We start from the raw sequence: 20412 nt of genomic DNA on the forward strand, positions 1-20412 counted from the left end.
GAGATAATCTGAGAAATTGCTAGCTAACTAGGTACATCTACCTCGTACTAAACAACTGGCAGCTCAGTGTATTATTTCATAAACAAGCTAAATAACCAAATTAGCACACACACTGTAGTCAGAATGAAAAACAGTATTGAGGAGATGAATGTGGTTTAAAGTTTAAGGTTATAAAAAATGCTTGTTACTTCAGCGGATAATCTCACCTGGATACTGTAGACTTGTACCTACAGTACCTGCTGTAATCACTGATGCTCATAATAAACATCCTTTTAACACACTTAGTACTGTTTGACTGTATGATATACAGCTGCGAATGGAGTCTTGCTCCTCTCAAGGTTTCTTTCTCATGTCATCTCAGGGATTTTTTTTTCCTTGCCACTGTCACCTCTGGTTGTAATTAGGGATCTAAATCTACATCAAGATTTCTATAAAGCTGTTTTGGGCACATGGACCAGATCCCAGACCTCAGAATTTTTGGTAGGTTTGTGGTTTTTCGCATGTACATACAGGGCCTTACGGTAAACCACCAGGCAACCGGTTGAGTGTGTGTGTGTGTGTGTGTGTGTGTGAAGGGGCAGGGAGGTGGCTATGGACACTCATTTGTTTTAGTTTAAATAAACTAGAAAAGTTTACATGCACACTTTGTTGTTAATTACTGTATGCAAAATCTTTTTCCTAGAATGCAGTATTCAATCTGCATACATTTGTTCAACAAAAACAGTCATTTAAAAAAAAGTGTTATAAGGCTATAATATACAAAATTAAGAACAGTTCTATAAAGTACAATAACTAGATAAAGTAGATGATTTACAAATGGTCAGGTCTTTCCTCTGTAATTCACTATGACTTAAAAAAATGCAGGGAATAATAAAGAAAATGCTCCATAAGAAATGTGTGTGATATGTCTGTTTGAATCCTGACCACCCCACAGCAGTCTGTGGCTGGATGACCAAAGGAGCAAGATTAGCTCTGCTCTCTGGGTGGGAGGGATGGCATTACTCTCTCTCCCCTTTCAGTCAGAGTGACACTGGCCAAGTGTGGGGATCTGTGAAATCATGTATGCAGAAGAGGGCAGATAGAGCTTTCCTCAGAGTGTGTTACGTTACCATGTGATGCAGCATCAGCAGCAGTTCCAAAAAAAAAAAAAAAATGATGTGGAGGTTGGATTTATTTGTCTCAGAGAAAGCACGCGTTTGCCCCTCCCTCCATGGTTGATAGTTACAGGGCATAGGGGAGAATTAGCTGGTGAGTGAGACATGGCAAGACCGAATTGGCGAGAAAATTTTGTTTACTGAGCTTATTTTGTGTACTGAGCTTAGCTAAGCTGAGTACACAAAATAAATGATATATTCTTGCAAAGACCTCTTGTGCTCCTTTAATGTGAAACCAATTCACTATATCGTTTTAAGAAATATGGAAGCAAACTTCAAAAAAATTCTAAGATTTTGCAACATTTCCTATTTTTGTAGGCTGAAATCAGCAGGTAACTTAGGCTGTGTTTTAAACCCAAAATATTGAACTTGATAAAATTAAACTAACTGGAGTCAGAGCAGTTTGTGGAAGAATGAAAGATAAAAACGTAACAGAGATTGAGAATAGGCAGCTGGTGTAGTACACTTTCTGCATTGTCGTATATTAGCTATCACACCTTTAGGCATTGTGGACCTCACTAAGATCATTGTTACAGCCCTGTTTATGATGATATTTGTGGGTAAAACCACTACAAAACTGAATTGGATTGAATTGATATGATTATAAGGGTATAGTGATTTTTAAAAAAAATGCAGCCCCGCCTTTCAGTGTTCCTCACAAGAACACACCCTCAGATCACATGTCTAAGCTAGAACACCTGAACGGTTGTACAACAGGCGGAGCTTAAATGATTGACAGGAGCATAGAGACACCTCCTGGTCCATATTAGTTGAGTGTTGGTGGTCTACATCATTTGTTTTTCTTGTCCTGTTTACAGAGCCTGTGGTGCCACAGAGACTGGAGTTTCTCTGAGCAGATATGTTATTGTGGCTGTTAGAATGTGAGGAGAACTTTGCCAAATATTACAAGGAGTTCTGACTTAAAAATCACTGACCCCAGTTTTAAGTTCGATAGTCCGATATTGTAAAAACAATGTGTATTTTCTTTGTTTTAGAATTTAACCAATAAAGATATTAAATTTGAATGCAGCAGACTTCCACAAACTATAAAAGCTTTGAAAAAAAAAAACATCTGTGGAGAGAATAGTTCAAGTGGTGGTGTTGTCTCTGCATGTGTGCTACAGTTCATGAATATACACGAATATACTGTATATGAATTACCAATTTACTATTTCCTATTAGATGTCTAGTTGTGACTATTAAAATAGAAGCTCAGGCTCTGATTTACTAAGATCCAAAATAAAGCGCTCTAATTTGCTAAATTGTTGTAAATTTGCTTTACAAAGAATAATTGCATGAGTGTTGTAACATAAAAAGTAGAGGTCAAAAAGAACAGAGAAATTATTATTTTTTTTTTGCTTGTGCTATATGTTCTCATTAGCTACAGTGAGTTTCTATTATCAGAGACTCCCAGAAAAATACATCGAAACTCACTCGCTCACTCACTCACTCACTCACTCGCTCACTCACTCACTCACTCACTCGCTCGCTCACTCACTCACTCACTCACTCGCTCGCTCACTCACTCACTCAATCGCTCACTCGCTCACTTGCTCACTCACTCGCTCACTCGCTCGCTCACTCACTCACTCGCTCGCTCACTCACTCGCTCGCTCACTCACTCAATCACTCACTCACTCAATCACTCACTCACTCACTCGCTCGCTCAATCACTCACTCGCTCGCTCGCTCACTCACTCGCTCGCTCACTCAATCACTCGCTCACTCACTCGCTCAATCACTCGCTCACTCGCTCGCTCACTCGCTCACTCACTCACTCACTCGCTCACTCAATCGCTCACTCGCTCGCTCAATCACTCACTCGCTCGCTCACTCAGTCGCTCACTCGCTCACTCACTCACTCGCTCAATCACTCACTCACTCGCTCACTCACTCGCTCAATCACTCACTCGCTCACTCACTCACTCACTCGCTCGCTCACTCAATCAATCACTCACTCGCTCGCTCGCTCGCTCACTCACTCAATCACTCACTCGCTCGCTCACTCAATCACTCACTCACTCGCTCGCTCGCTCACTCACTCAATCACTCACTCGCTCGCTCACTCACTCGCTCGCTCGCTCAATCACTCAATCACTCACTCGCTCGCTCACTCACTCGCTCGCTCACTCAATCACTCACTCACTCGCTCGCTCGCTCACTCACTCAATCACTCACTCGCTCGCTCACTCACTCGCTCGCTCGCTCGCTCAATCACTCGCTCGCTCGCTCGCTCGCTCAATCACTCGCTCGCTCACTCGCTCGCTCAATCTCTCACTCAATCGCTCACTCATTCGCTCACTCGCTCAATCACTCGCTCGCTCACTCGCTCACTCACTCACTCACTTTCAGTAACTGCTTTATCCTGATCAGGGTCGTGGTGGATCTGGAGCAAATTCCGGGAACACTTGATGTAAGGTGGGAATACACCCTGAATGGGACACCAGTCCATCAAAGGGCACCACGCACACACACATTCACCCATTCATTCACACCTGGGGGCAATTTATCTTAGCCACTTATCTACTTACTGGCATGTTTGTGGGAGGAAACTGGAGAACCCAGAGGAAACTCACACAGACATACACAGAAACTCCACACAAACAGTAACCCAAGCTCAGGATTGCTGATTTGATAATGCAAAAGATACACATCAAAAAACTGTTGAAAATATGAATAAATGAAGGAAAGAGTGTAGACATGAGTGCACATTGTTAATAAATGAAAGTCTTTTTAAAGGCTCTATTTAAATGTTGGACCATCAGATGTGTGGATGTGTAGTGAATATCTAACATGAAAGGAATAGTTTTGATAAACATTCTGATTGTTTTATTAAGACACAATTTACTCATTATTCAGGATTAGTAAATGACATAATTTTGTCTTCAACTGTTCAAAATAGGCTTCCACAAATTTAATACATTTACATTTACATTTATGGCATTTGGCAGACGCCCTTATCCAGAGCGACTTACAATAGTGCTTTGAAGTCTATCAAAAATACATTCTGATATTGGCTCGGTAGGTCACAAACTAGGAATACCATCAGTCCAAAACTCTGTTGGGGAGTTTTTTTTTTTTTTTTTTTTTTTTTTTTTTTTGGTGAAAGTGCTAATTTAAGTATTTTATTTTAATACATGCTTATTGGTTGTACTAAATTGTACATGCAATCACAGTTCCCAAAGTGACTTTTCAGGTTTAGTAAATCACATTTTAGGTACAAAATGAATCGCTTTGCTTAGACACCACACTGTATTTTGCACCTTAAGGTAGATTTCTCCCAAACTGCTTATTTGGACAAGACGTGATATTTTACTCATGTGAAAGACACAGTTCTTCATTGATCCTGTTACTAAATCAACCAACACCTTTTCTGCATGTGTTAATTTGTTTGTACATATTTTACATCGGCAAACCCTTCGTAAATCAGGGCCATAGTGTATAATAAAACAGTTCTGGATATAGCTAAATATTTAATTTCATTATCAGGATGTTAAAGCAATATGTTGATCCTCTGTTAGACAGTAGCTCTTACATATACGCTGTGCTCGTGTGATAAATTTCTTATTTTTAGGTGTAAAGAAAACAAGGTCAGCGTCACTCTTTCTGAGCCCACTCCCCAAACACACACACACACACACACTTCTCACGACCCAGTTTCCAGCATTACAGACACTGGATCCCAGTTTAACAGCAACCACACAAACTCTGGTATCTGACAGAAATATGGATATACAGTATATGTACATACACACACACACACATACACACACACATATATATGAGATAGACAAAAACATGTCAACACACACAGAAAAGAAGGGAGACTGAAGGCAAAGTAAGTATGCATGTGCATGTGTGTGTTGATGAAAGGGGGAAGGCATAACGGATGACAAACAAATCTAGACATGTTCCCCCACTCCCCCTCCCTCACCACCCCAAACTGATTTGCATAAACGGTTGCAGAGCTCTTGATTGACAGCTGTACAGCGTTGCTGCTTCCTCTTTAAAGCGCCTGTTATAAGGCAGCTGGGGGCGGAGTCACTCTGGACACGGCCCCTCCCCCTCCTCTCTCTCCCTGCCCTCTAATTGAGATATATACCAACTCTGTCCTATATGGCGCGCTGGCGAGAAGAAGGAGACAGAGTGAAGGAGAATGAGGGAGAGAAAGACAGGGAGGGGGAGAGAAGCACTCAGGCAAGTGATTTGTGGTCGTGATGACACCTTGTGTGTCTCTGGTGCCTGTACATTACTGTGGTATAAAGAAAAGCCACACAGTATAGCACACAGGACAAACAGAGAATACAATAATTTCCATACATGTACACAGACGTACAGCCTGTAAAATAAATTTACCCAGTCAAAATTATAATACCTCAAACATAGACTTCTCAAGAGACCTTAAAAATATACAGTCAATGCGGTATACTATATTCTGATATTATGGCAAGAAGGGCTGTAACATGCTGCTGCATATGCTAGAAAAAATTGTGCAGCGTTCAACTCATAAATTATAATTTCCGACCTAGAACTATTCAGAAAGTAGGAAAAGCCTCCTAAACCAGTGAGTCATGTTAACACAGTCACACGCTCACAACGTCAACATTTAATAAAACATCACTTCACTACTTTAAATGAGTTTATAGTACTGCTTACTTTATATCAATCAACATACACACATTACTTGGTTAAATCTATAACACTGATCATACAGTTCACCGTTTTGAGAAAGTAAATACATCATAAACTCATTATCGCTAATGTTAGCTAGCTAGCTTGTTGTTTGTTGTATCCATGTTTTTTCCCCACTTTGTAGCTCGAACCTGCTCTCAGTCCCCCCCCCCCCCCCCCCCCCCGCCCCCTCCCCAGCTAAAATGGATACCACTTATTAACAGCCGTGTATTATTATATAAACCTTTTATTTTTAATCTCAGTGTACCAATGTTTTAATCTGTGCACTACCAGAACTAAAGTTTACTTAACACAGAGTTACGCAAGCTTTTGGCAGCTAGCATGTCCTTAAAAAATCTTATTGTCTGCAAATTAAATTGCTTAATAAGTAGCAAATTTTCCTGAATTTTCAATTCGATTTTATAGTTTTTATTCACACATGTAATTATATCAGTTTTTTTTATTTAATTTCACATCACAAAGTCCAGATAATAGTGTGTCACTTGTGCAAAAACCGGACATGTGTTAATTATTAGTTACCTGCTCACACTAGCCAGCAATAAGGCTCTCATGTTGCTTGTAGTTTGTCTCTTGTGGGAGTGTAGAGACCGTTACTGTCCAGCATTTTTTAATCCCATTGGGAAATGGCAATAACCTAAACATAATTGCTTCTAAAGCTAACTATCCATCCATCTATCCATTTTCCATACTGCTTATCCTACACAGGGCCGCGGGGGGCCTGGAGCCTATCCTAGCCTGGATGGGGTGCCAACCCATCACAGGGCTAAAGCTACCTAGTTAAACACAAATAAAAAAAATTGTACCCAAATCTGTTGTTTCATTTACATATTACATGCTAGGCTTCATAATAGCTTTTTGGCAGACTAGCAATCTAAGTTAACTGCACTAGCTACGTACACTCACCAGAGGCACCAACAACCTCTGCTACTTCCTTCCTGTGACAGGATAAGATGAAAACACAGTTATGAGATTTTCTTCCAATTTTGTGTGCGTTAAGAAGTGAAAGGGAATGAAATGCAGGTAGTTGTAAGTGGGTAACTGAAGAAATGTCAGACCATGCACGTCGAAGGATTGGTCCGAGGAATCATCTGAAACAGTTATTTGGATTGGATTAAAAAAGTTTGTGAAAGTATCACATTTAACTGCAAGAACTTGTACATACCTTGTATTACAACTGCGTAAAAACTTTGGCTTCTCCACCTTTCCAAAATGTCTTCTCCTAAATATTCATAGAAACATACACGCTTTATTATAAGAACTGGACAGAACTACATACAGAGACAGTGATTTTTGCTGTCCAGTATGCTAACCAGCTAGCCACACATGCTAAAGCTATTATTCATGGACTATCAAACACTTGGTTTGGATTAAACAGGGAAAGAAACAAAGTTGAACCATTGGGAATATTACGTGAAGGTGTTTGTGAATGGTGAAGTGAATAGGGAAGCACCTAGCAGGTTCAAACCTCATAGCCCAGGATTTCCTAAAGATTAATGAGTGCTATATGATTATAAGAGATTTTGAGGACAAGCTGATGGGGTCGTTGGCTGAGTCATACTGACTGAGGAACTCTTTCTTTCAAAAGCACTCTGTGTTTCATTGGGTTTGCAGTAAACAAGCTGACTTACACCACCAACATGCTAGCTTTTCCCATACAGTGTGATTCATGAAGAAACCTGGGATACATTAGAACATCAAGATAAGTAAAAGGCATCAAAACTGGTTATGTTGCACTAGTATTAGCTGTCTTAGATAGCTGTCTTTTACTTTTCGGGTTATTTTGCTGTTTATGGATTGCAAATGAGCCAGCTAGCTAGCCACCAGCTCAGATGGTTTGGCACACGATGTAGATTGCTAATAAACCCACCAATGTACAAAATGTAAATATGCAGGACTTGATTAATTTAAGCAGAATTGTATGTGCAGATGTTTCCTTGTTAATTCATTAATCATCAGTAACCGCTTTAACCTTGGTCGTGGTTGTGGTGGATCCAGAGCCTATCCCAGGAACACTGGCCGTGAGCCGGGAATAAACCTTGGATCAGATGCCAGTCCATCATAGGGGACACCTAGGGCCAATTTATCTTCAACCTACTAGCACAGTAGCAAAAAATGTGTGGCAAAAAATGTGGGAGGAAACCAGAAATCCCTGAGAAAACTCATGTGGAGGAACCTGTGAAACTCCACACAGACAGTAACCCCAGCTCAGTATCAAACTGGGGATCCTGGAGCTGTGAGGCAGCAATACGACCCACTGCTACCCATCCTGTTTCCACATTTTCACCACAATATCTCTAGCCACGGCTAAAATAATTATAGCAAAATTGCGAATGTTGCCACTAGGTGTGAATGAGTGTGTGAATGAGTGTGTGCATGGTGCCAAGCAGTGGACTGGCATTAAATGCAGAGTGTATTCCTGCCATGTGTCCAGTGAAAATGAATGAATGAATGAATGAATAATCTCTAATTGCACCAAAATAGAAAAACATTTTCATTGCAAATCTTCAAGATTAGATATCAGTTGCAAATTTGAGTGTGACTGCAATTTAAGAGTAATTCCAATTCAATGCCAGGGTGGTATTCTGTGGGATTTGATGTTATTTTCCTGTCAATGTGATGATATAAACAGATACCATGATATCCCAAAACTGTGATATGCAGTTATCTGGTTTTCATATTGTAAATTATTTATACCCTTTCACCCCTAACACTGACATACATACTCTTAGTGATTTTAAGTGTGTGATATGTCGAGCAGAGATGTTGAAATCAACAAGAGCTCTCTTGTGGATAAGTGTGTATGAATTGAGACTGGATCCTGTGGGATCTAACAGAAAATTTGTAGGAGCGAGCTGCTTTTACTCTCAGATATGAAGCTTTGGGACAAAGAAAGACCACCTTGATCAACATTCGAGTGTAGTGCGATATGGAGCAGTGCTTGTGGGTGTTGTGTGGCAATTCTACCACATCTAGAGTAAACTGAGCTTCATTCATTCATTCATTCATTCATTCATCCATCTTAAGCTTTATCCTGGGCATATTTACTGTGATTTAAATGACGAATTTTCTTTCTTTCTTAAATGACTAATAATCTTTCTTTTTGTTTTTTTTTTTGGAAGTATACCCAACTAAATTCATTAGAAAGTATCAAGGGCAGGCACAAACAAAAATAACTACAGAAGTGGGCGGGATTAGTCAGAATTCCTTCAGAAGCAGTGAGTTTTTTTAGTGGGCTTAAAAAACAGTCCAGTGCACATCTCCATCTCTAGTGTAAGATATGGAGATCAGATATAGACAAGTGGAGATTTTTTGCACACCTGGACACAGCTGTCAGAGGCATCTGTATGGAACTGCAGTCACATGATGAGCATAATGAGCCTTTTAATACAGGGGTGTCTTAATCATCAAGTTCCAGCAGTTCAGGTAATAAGACTTCCATGCCCTCAAACTCCAGCACAGTGCCATGGTTACAGTAAGCTCATATGAAAAGATATAAATGGTTAAGATTAGAGTATGAAGCAGGGTTAGTTTACTATAACTTCATTTATATGAAATGCAATAAATTTGCTCAGTTAAATTGTTATGATTTTTGTTTCCCCACACCTTAAGAAATCTGGTCAAGGTTCTTAATAAATAAAAATGATTGTAAGATGCTACAGCGAGTATCCCTTTGAGGATTCACTTTAATTGATAACACTGTCTTAACACTCTGAAACCTTTTGGAAAGTGGACCATGGTCATTTCACAAATGTATAATTATTATCATGTCTTAATTCATATTAAAAAAAAAAACTACGGAGTCTAAGGTTAAAGTTGAGGTTTGGGTTAGTGTCCGTACAATCGTTTATTTTCTTTCATCTTTGCTCTTATTATATCAAACAAAATCTAACCATATTGCCCTTGCTAGTTTGAATTCTTATGAATTTTTCATGAGTTTACCTTCAGACTCATTTGGAGGATTTAAGAATGTTCACAGTAGTCACATCTGTGTTCTGTAAACCTGTGATTCTTCAGATTTTATCTTCAAAGTATGGAGTTTGAAGTGTTTATGGTACTAAATGCCATAAAATAATAAAGCATTGTATGTGCATTTTAACATCACTATGAAATTGATATATGCAGCAAAATCTTTATTATCTATAACATTTTTATACTTGCCATATGTCAAAATACATTCAATTTTATAATAAATTATACAACAGTTAGTTCAGGTCCACTAATTTGATTGGTTGAGCGGGAATGTACAGATCAATGTGAGCTAGCTAGCAAGCTAGCCGACATGCTATAAAGTGAGTGTGGCTTCTTTGGGACCTATTTCTGTTCACAGAGTAAAAATAAACTTTTGGCCATATTGCTGTGTGTCGGAAATGTCAGTCACTCAATTCCCGATTCAAATTTATAATAAATTATACAACCTTTATATTATAGAACCTTTGCTGTGATTAGCTACAGCACTCAGCCTGCGGGTTTGTGTCTATGCTCAAATCACAGCCATGCCGATATTCAGTATAACCGCCCTTTTGCTTGTGCGATATTGCTTAAATAATTTATTTTATTTATTTCATTTCTCCTCCCTTATGTTTGCTAATCTAGTGTTATTCAGTCTCATTCCCTATACTTCTATATATTTCCCTATAGTAGGAACTACTACATTTTTTTCTCTGTGCTCTACATCTCAGATGAGTCATTATGCTTTGTGATATTTGAAACATTTCTGACTGTGTTGTAATCATCTCTTGACCCTGCTGACATGCAATATTATTCACCTTGCAGTTATAAGTATGTTAATTTATAATCAGTAATATATCATCATTGCTCTCCTCATCATCCTTTCATAATGTCTTCTTCTGATCTGAGTGTAGAAAGCAAGTCTTTTTATTATTTTTTTTTTAATAAGAAAGTCATTATTGTCCACATGCATGATGAAGGAAAAACGATGCTTATATGCAACACAAAGTACAGTATACTTATCTGATACTAGATGTCTTCATTTAGTAATTAACCACATTATTGTAACAATGCAGGTAGATTCCAATCCAGCAATATAGCTAAACAACTCTGTTTTAAGGGTGTTATTAAAGGGGAGGATAGGCTTTCTGGCAGTAGTACTGGGATTTAAACTCACAACCTTCCGTTCACTAGTGCAAAACCTGCAACAGCTTTCTACTCTAAATGGTTTGAGTTCCTAGATATAAAATTAATAGGACAACACAAATAAACAGTTTAACCCCAAAACTGTAATAAACAAGAGTGATGTTGTTGGATTTTATACTAGTACTATGAGCACTAAACCCATCTTTCATGGCAATTACTGTATAATAACAATATAATACAGCATATATATCTGCATCTAAAAAAGGATAGTTCAGAAAGTGTAGTTTATGTATGATCGGAGAAACCAATACTGATGAATACAAACAGATTTACAAGACTGTGGACTAGCAGGCCAAAGGCACATCCTTTGCAGTGACCTAAGGCATAGCCTTTGCTTTAATTTTTTTCTTTTTAAGGGTCGGCAAATACGTTCCAAAGTATTTATTTTATTTTTACTTATTATTTCATATAACCAACTGTAAAAGACTAAAGTAGGGTATACTCAGATATTTTCATATTCTCAGTGGTTGCAATTAGATGAGCAGAGACGCTAAGAGAGAGAGAGAGAGAGAGAGAGAGAGTGAGAGAGAGAGAGAGAGAGAGAGATTTCTTGTTTCTAATCGCCCCATAGCAGACCTGCACCAAATAATAATTCCTGTGCATCTGGAGGGGGAGGCACAGAGCTAAAAATAAAGAGAGTGTGTATGTGTGTGTGTGTTGGGGGGAAAGGGGTGAGGTGGGGAGGTGAAGAAGAGAGAGAGAGAGAGAGAGAGGAAGAGGAGACAATCTCTACCTATCTGTCAGTCGATTGGCCAGTTAAAAATGCATACAATTACTTGCGCCGGCTCAAAGGCAGAGGCATTTACATATGCATACGTGAGGGTACTGCCTGGCTGTCGGAACGAAGGAAGAAAGCACAAGTTGGGGGGAGGGGGTGATGGAGGGCAAGGGGAGAGATGCGGAGAAACAGAGAGGCATTAATCTTTAAACACTCAACATGCAGATTTATTGCAGACAGCAGGGGGACAGAATTAAAACTCACCAGTAAGAAAGAGAGGAGAGAGATGGGGGGAAAACTGTAAATCGCTGGCTAACATTTAATTTAAAATTCTGCGTTCTTACAGATCTTAGCTTGGGCATTGTGTCCTTTGAGAATTTGCTCCATAACTAATTAACATGCACTTCGTTTTTTGATAATGCTCAACGCATCATATTTCATATTCTCAACTATAGAAAACACCATACGTCCATGTTCATTACGTATATTACTTTAAATTCATCTAAACATATACCTTTGTGTATCTACAAGCCACACAAGGGAGAGAATCAAATTTCCTTCATGTTTTGGATTGACAGCGCTGTATTTTCGGTAAAAGCCCATCACGTCATATCATTTCAGCATTCTGTGTGGCTCACAAAAGCGGTTTTACAAACGGATGAGCTAATTATTGTTTGATTTCAATACAAAATGATCTTCTTGGTGATAATGCATCCATTCATTACAATTCAATCAAATCCTCAACATTGTCAGGAATTGCTCTGTGTTTAGGGAGGGTGCGTTCACAATTCGTGGAACGCATGAATTGTGCTCGACAAGAGCACTTTGCCAGTCATAAAGATTCACATGGATTCATAGATCATAGACCAAAATAGACGCAGTGATGGTGAAGGTGCCTTTATGTGCAGCATGGAAACGCATGTTCTGTCCTTCTGAATACTGTTATCACTGCAGTGAGCCTCAAACACAATAATGCTTTGAATAACATACAAACAAGGATGTGACGTAAAAGCTGTAGTAGTTGCTGGCATATTAGAGAAAATGAGATTACCCAGTAAACCAGTGCCTCATTTTCTGTAATGTCTCTACACTGATCTGATAACAGTTTAGTTGTTTTGGTTTCTGAGGCTGTAGTTTGGTGGTGTGTGTTGATCTCATATCACACTTTGTACATTTACATTCATTTATCTAAAAAACCTCTTACAAGTAAGACAGATAACAACCAAATCCAAGCCAAGTGCCTCAAGTGTGTCATTTTAAGGCATTAAAATCATCTATATAGAGTAATAAAATGCTTAATATGTTTTTCTTCCCTCTTTTTCTACTTTCCTGCCTTAGAAACTACTAAGATTTAGATACACCTTTAGTCTCAGAAGAGCCATGATCTATAAATCAATGCTTGAATATGCAAATTCTAAATGCCCTCTAAATAGCTGACTGGCTAGTTATCTGCTAGTAACTATAGCACACAGGATCTCAGTATCTGAGACGTGATTTGCAGTGTCATTCTCATCAGTTTATACTCTATAACAATAACCAGACCTGTCAAAAAATTCAATAACAATCATGGTTTTGATAATCACTAGCATTAGCTAAGTCTAGCTAGCTTATCATGCAGGGTTTGTGGTAAAATCTTATGTGCATACTTATCTATCCAAAATGCAAATTCTCCACATCTTTCTCCAATAAGCTGCTTATGGGGATGTGATAAATTCACTTTTTGATGCCATAACCTGAGCTCACATTTTCCCCTAGCTAAATTACGGTTTTATGGAAGACAGCGTCTTTTTTCCATGAAAAATGTTAATTTTACTCAAACACAAATCTATATCAGAAGAATCAGCCATCCAAGTTGAGGTAACCATCTGAAAGTTTCATGATTTAGAGTTGCTACTTTCAGAGTCTTGCTGAAGAGTCCATTTTGGCTCGGTGGAATTTTAACCATTGAACTATTAGTGCCTCAGATCAGAAGAATCTCTAGACACAGCACACAGTCCATGAACAAGGCATGTTCATATGTACAGCAGATGTATGTAGGAGTTACTCCCCCCTCCCATTCCCCAGCACACAACTGCACATGTTTAATAGGACTCATGTTGAGGCTTTCGTAGAAAGCAGGGTCTGGCCTGATGATGCATTTTCAAATAATGTTCATAAAGCATTTTCCCTCCAGGATTCTGGATTCATCACAGGAAAGCGGACATGATTGAAATAGACAAAATATGTCCATAATGAACCACGATCGGAGCGTAGAGGAAACAATTTTGCATTGCGTTTGTACTTTCCCCAAAGATTCGCTGTTTAAATAGATTCTTCAGACGACGTGCCACTCAACTCCCAACACAAATCTCACTGAACATTCAAACACAACTACGTGTTCTAATAAACACAGCACTCTCATGTAACCATGTACAGTGTAGTTTCTCTCCTCATTTCTCTGCAGCTCTGAGTCCATGTGTATCTTATGCTGCCTCATACATTATAGCCCTAAATAAAGGCTTTCCTCTCCACACATGGATCTTCCTTTTCTGTCACATTTTCCTTTCCCTCTGGTTCTGTTTTCCCCCTATGTTAAAAGTTAAGTTTGTGTGTGTGTGTGTGTGTGTGTGTGCTCGAGGGGCCCCAATTCTTCAGTTCCAGACACAGTTTGTAAGATGAGGGGTCCTGTGACCTGAGGGAACTAAATACTGCCTGAGCAGGTCTGGACCAGTAGGTGAGAGGTGAGATCTCTTTTCCATTAAAAATATAGATAGACTAGACCACCAGTGTATAGGTGGCAGGTACCATAGAAATGGGCACACTATGATTAATCTTGAGTAAAATATTAATTACTTATCTATATTGAGCAATAGAAACATTGATAAGGTCCCACAAACATAAGCTACAGATGACCATTACGTCCATTTTCAACAGTCCTAACACAATTTCATTACTATTTTTGTGCCAGGGCTGGTGCTGGAGCAGCTGTTTATTCAGAGACCCAGCAAATCTAAGTAATGGTTCAGCTCTCATAACACTGGCTTTAGAGGCGTTACATAATAAGATGTGGAAATTTCCTAATACACACTGTAAAAATAAATAACAACCATGTAGGATTTTATGAGTTCACTTTGAGAACGTATTTTACCATCTGAAGTGAAATCCTTCCGTGTCTATATATAGCACAAAGACATCATTTAATTGCTCAAATAATGGATTGTTAGGGTTAATATTAGCACATTAGGAAGTTAAAGGTGTTTCTTTTATTTAGTTTATTGCACTTTCCATGTAAACATGTGTTTATTCCTCACACCACTGAGTTACAGTTAAAATCCCCTACACTATTTTTTTCTTTTTTTTGGGTCATAAAATGACTATGTAATTTGTTTAGACTTTTTACACAGTCCTGTCTCCCTATTACATCTGACACCCTGTGCCTCTTTTTTCAGGACTGGCCCTGGCCGCCTAGTATAAACGGGCTATTAGGGCTAAGCTCTCCCTCTTTTTCAAGGAAAAATTGCATAAAAATAAGGCTCAAATTGTTGACAGCATCTTATTTGCTCTTAACAAATAACTTACATGTCTAATTTTTGTGGAACCAAGAACAACAGCACCACCAATGGTCATAAGTAAATATGCAGAATGGTATGAAGTAGAGGCTGGGGCTGATTTCCTTCTAGCCCAGACTGGAGATTCACACAACCTATTGTTGAGTCTTGTCAAGTGATTACATTTAGTAAAATGACCCCTAGATTCTGTGTGCCCGGGGGCTAATTTATTTAAGCTCACTTAGCTGACACATCCTAAGGTGCATGTGAAACACAATAGCAGGTGTAGGAAATAAGAATGAGTTGAAAGTCCATGATTAGACCCCATGCCATTTGGCTCAACCATTATGATTTCATAAACATATGAGTTACTGACAGGTAGTAGAAGTTTTTTTAACCCTCCCATTCAGTATCGTCACTAGCCGTCACTGCAGACTACACAAGTTTGTGCTGTTCTGTTTATAGGTGTGACGCAGATTTCACAAAGCCCGGCTGTGTGCAGCGACACGACAACTGCGTGATTGGTTTTGATTGGATTTTCCCACTAGCTCTCTCCCTCTCTATAAAACCTGGGGTGTACATTCACTTGACTTAGTGCCTTATACTCCTCCTAAGGATGCTCTTTGTTCAAGACTCAGAGATGTGTGTGTTTGCGTGTGTGTATGTAAACATGCATTCAAGAAGAGTTACATGCTGATTTCCCTGAATGAGAACTTGTGGTTTGCCAGATTCACTTGCATGAGGTTGGACCGTTAATGGCTTGTCTGCTTTGTAACACTGTGATTGCTTTCTGTGTGTCAGTCTTGATTGTGGTTGTCTGTTTTTATATAAAAACAACTGCTCACTACAGTATACAGAATATATCTATCCTGATCAGTGTTGTGGTGGATCCAGAGTCTATATATCAGTTTAAATATAGTAAATAGTAGTAAGTGTTTGTTATGCACTCATTGGCCACTTTTTTAGGAACACCTATGCACCTGCTTATTAATGCAGTTATTCAATCAGCCAATCATGTGGCTGCAGCACAATGCAGAAAATCATGCAGATACAGGTCAAGAGCTTCAGTGGTCTTCAGTTCAGTGTGGTCTTCTGCTGTAGTAGCCCATCCACCTCAAGGTTCAATGTGTTATGTGTTCTGAGATGATTATTTGAATTACCCCAGTGTTCTTGTCAGCTTAAACCAGTCTGGCCATTCTCCTTTGACCTTTCTCATCAACAAGGCATTTCCCCTCTCAGAACTGCTGCTCACTGGATGTTTTTTTGTTATTTATGCCTTTCTGTGAAAACTCTAGAGACCGTTGTGTGTGAAAATCTCCAGAGATCAGCAGTTTCTGAAATACTCAAACCAGCCCATCTGGCACCAACAACTATGCCATGGTCAAAATCACTGAGATCAAACTTTTTCCCCATTCTGATGTTTGCTCATTATGATCTTTTGAACATTAATTGCAGTGCTTGACCTGTATCTGCCTGATTTTATACATTGTGCTGCTGTCACTTGATTGGCCGATTGGATAACTGCATAAATGAGAATGTGTACAGATGTTCTTAATAAAATGGTCAGTGTATGTATGTATGTATGTGTGTATTTTAAAAATAACAATTGTGTATGATGCACAAAAGCACCCTTAGGAGAAAATAAATTCTTGAAACAACTGTTTATAACCATCTAAAACCCATACTGCTGCTAAAAGGCAATTCTCAGTGGAATAGAACCATTTCGCAGTGTGACTAAACTGATATGAATTCTAATATGCTAAACTTGTGCAAGAATTAGCCTGATAGCATCAATCTACTTCCCTGATAATAAGCCACTTATCAGACTGTGCCATGGATCAATGCTAATAACATGCTATTTCACGGATTAAGATATTGTGAGTCTTTCAATTTTGTCGTTTGTGAAAGTGGCCTGATATGGTACTGGCGTTATGCTCTGTCATATAATCTGGTCGGCAAATACAAATGATCAACAATGGAAGCAGTACAATAAACCCAATAAAATATTCTGCTCTGACATTGAGTTAAACCTATACAATGAGGAGGATGTTTTACCTAAAGTACCGTTTTATTTCTGTTATGTTGGATTTACACTTTAGATCACTTATCTAAATCCACATGTAACAATATAGTAACAATAATTAGTACTTCAAAATGCTTTACATAAAATATTCATTTAATGATTGTGAACAGTAAATGTCCGAATGAGATTTTAATGTAATTGTGAGCAGAATGGAACCTGATTTTTAAAGTTGGATAAAAAAAAATCAATATTTAATGACTTCTTTAAGAGTAAAGTCCAAAAATGAGACATGAAATTGGAATTTATTCACATTGCGATAAATTTGAAGGCCACTAAAAATCACAGGTTGTGATTGTTTATAGGGAAAATGTAAGGTGTTCATTTAAGCCTGTTCTGCTTAGTAGCATGGAAATTGTTCTGATATTAACATAACTGTATATTTTGCCTCTTATTGTGATCAATGACATGCTGAAAGCTAGCAAGAACATCCAGCTAGTACAACCATGCAAATGCAAACAATGCAAAGTGATAATGTGGCAATAAACTCCAGAAATGAATTGTTATCAGACAACCAGCTTTCCACGGACATCAAAAAGGTGGCATGTATATGAGTAATCTGCTTTTCAGCTCAGAACACACCTAACATAGCTTGGGTGCCACTTTGCTAGCTATTTCTCTAGCTAGCTAACATATTGGCTAGGAGGTAAATGAGTGATTGCAAAAGTGGAGCTTCATTCATTCTTTATTTAACTCGTTTTGGACTCCAGTCAAATTAATCTCATCGAATGCACTAATGTGCCATCCTACCAAAACTCCTCGCCAAGACTTTCTAAATCCACCACCAGCAACAAGTACAAAATTAATTTAGGAATAAAGTTCATTTTGCTTTAAACATGTAATTACTTCACATGCTAACTAAGTGTTTGGCAGTATAGAGAGACTCTAAGACAAACACGAACAAGTTTGGGGTTGCAAAAAAAAAAAATATTGCAGTTTTACATAATTCCAGTTTCCACACCAATGCAGATCATAATGTTAATATAAAAACATATTTATAGTCCTTCACCAGCATATATGAGTCAACACACAACACTGTGCTGGGAAGTTGTATTGTGCTGCTTGTAAGTTTAGAAGTGTAACAACCCCTGTCCCAAATTATACACACACATGAGCTGAACATGGAGAGAGTCAGTGACATGCCAAGGGCTTGATCAAGGGGTTAAAAATGGATACATACTATTGTACTGTATACATACTGCATACAATTTCACACACACACGCACACACACACACACACACACACACACACACACACACAATTCCAGTATGTTTGGAGATGGGGAGAGGAAACAGGAGACCACAGCTGAGAGAGCTCCAGTTTCAAATCCTGTGGCAGGAAACGCTGCCGGAGACGCACCCCTCCCTCTGTGTGTGTGTGTGTGTGTGTGTGTGTGAGAGAGAGAGAGGCACGTAAGCAAGTACTAAACTTCATGTTTCTTGCTCTTTGCTTCATTCCCCTCATAACATAACGTAGTGTCGTTCCCTGACCAGCTTCACTTAGCTACTTAAATGTATGTTTAGATTTCGTAGGAAAAAGAACATTTTTTTAACAGTTAGCGTCAACACCACAGTAAAGTCTTGGTAATCATAGTCAAGAGTATCACATCCATAGTTACCATGATTAAATACAGTTACCATAACCCATAATCTATGTATAAATAAAGATCATTTTGTTTGAGCATATTAAAAGTGTTTTAATGGCATGTCTCTTAGCGGTACTTCACAAGCTAACATAGCAAGAGTTTGAGTGTTGGTGCAGAAAATATTTTCCTGACCAGTGAAGGTTATAATGTTAAAATGAAAGCACAACTTTAATGTTTTTCTCTAGCAAATATAGTATGAGAGAAACATTATTGTTCTGCCACTTCTATGTTTAGAAGTTAAACCAAAAGGGATACATGCTAATTTAGTGTATGCTAAGATAATTAGCGATTGCGATTGCTATCTCTGAACTCAAAAACATGATTTCCAAATGGTTAACATTTTTCAGTCACTTTTCCTATTTGAAACAGATACCTTTTACAAAAGTGTTATACTTCTTTATAAACTGATTTGGGGATAAATGTGGTATAAATATAGTTACCATAATGCACCATGGTATGTTTATTATGTAATAAACACAGGTAAAATGAATTGCCACCATAAACCATGGTGGTGCATCACTGTAAGTTCCTGTACAGGTATACTTATTATTGATTTGTGGCAACATGGTTCATATTAGTTAGTCACTGTGGGCTTCAGTCTTTACACACACACACACACACACACACACACACACACACACACACACACTGATTAGATGTAAGGATATTTCAACTGAGTTTCAGGTTTTCTTTCTTTCTTTCTTTCTTTTTTTGCCACTCTTGTCCCATTTGTACATGTGCCCTAGATCTGAATGCTTTCTGGTTTCTTACACATACACACACACACACACACACACACACACACACAGTGTTCAATCAGAAAGAGAGAGAGAGAGAGAGAGAGAGGGAGGGAGGGAGAAAGATCCAAGGCAGTATATATAAATATATATATATTCATACTCTTCCATATCTCACATTCCTTCCCTTTATTTTTAGTCAAGTCTCTCTCTCTCTCTCTCTCTCTCTCTCTCTCTCAATCTCTCTCTCTCTCTCCCCTAACCTCAAATGCAGAGAAAGTGTGTGATGTGAGTGGGTCTAGTGAGCTTGGTGGGGCAGCGCAGAGCACCTCTCTCCCTTTCTCTCTCTGTTGAAAAATATAAACAATTTGTCCTCTGCTTCGCCTTCCCGTTGTTTTCCCTCTCTCTCTCTCTCTCTCTCTCTCTCTCTGTCTGTCTTTCTGATTGAACACTATTCATTTTCCACTTCTCTCTTACTCTTAGTTTAACATTACCCCATCTTCACTTCTCTTCTTGTGCTCTCTTTCTCTCTCTTTTCAGTCCCTTTCTCAATGTCTTTCCACTTTCTTTTTGCATATTTCTCACACAAACTCCTTCTCTCGCTTTGCCACCCCCCCTTTCCGTTCCCCAGCACTCTCGGGCTGCAGAGTGCATTGCAGCGACAGCTGCTGTTATAGCCATCAACTGCAGCCTCCACGGCAACC

At 38.7% G+C, this 20412-nt stretch overlaps 1 protein-coding gene across 1 annotated transcript in view; it reads left to right on the forward strand.

The window, feature by feature from the left end:
- Positions 1 to 20412, forward strand: part of LOC128317598 (proline-rich protein 36-like) — an 81562-nt gene that overhangs the window by 40834 nt on the left and 20316 nt on the right. The window lies entirely within an intron of this gene.

The sequence above is a fragment of the Pangasianodon hypophthalmus genome, chromosome 27, assembly GCF_027358585.1.
Source record: "Pangasianodon hypophthalmus isolate fPanHyp1 chromosome 27, fPanHyp1.pri, whole genome shotgun sequence".
NCBI classification, from domain to species: domain Eukaryota; kingdom Metazoa; phylum Chordata; class Actinopteri; order Siluriformes; family Pangasiidae; genus Pangasianodon; species Pangasianodon hypophthalmus.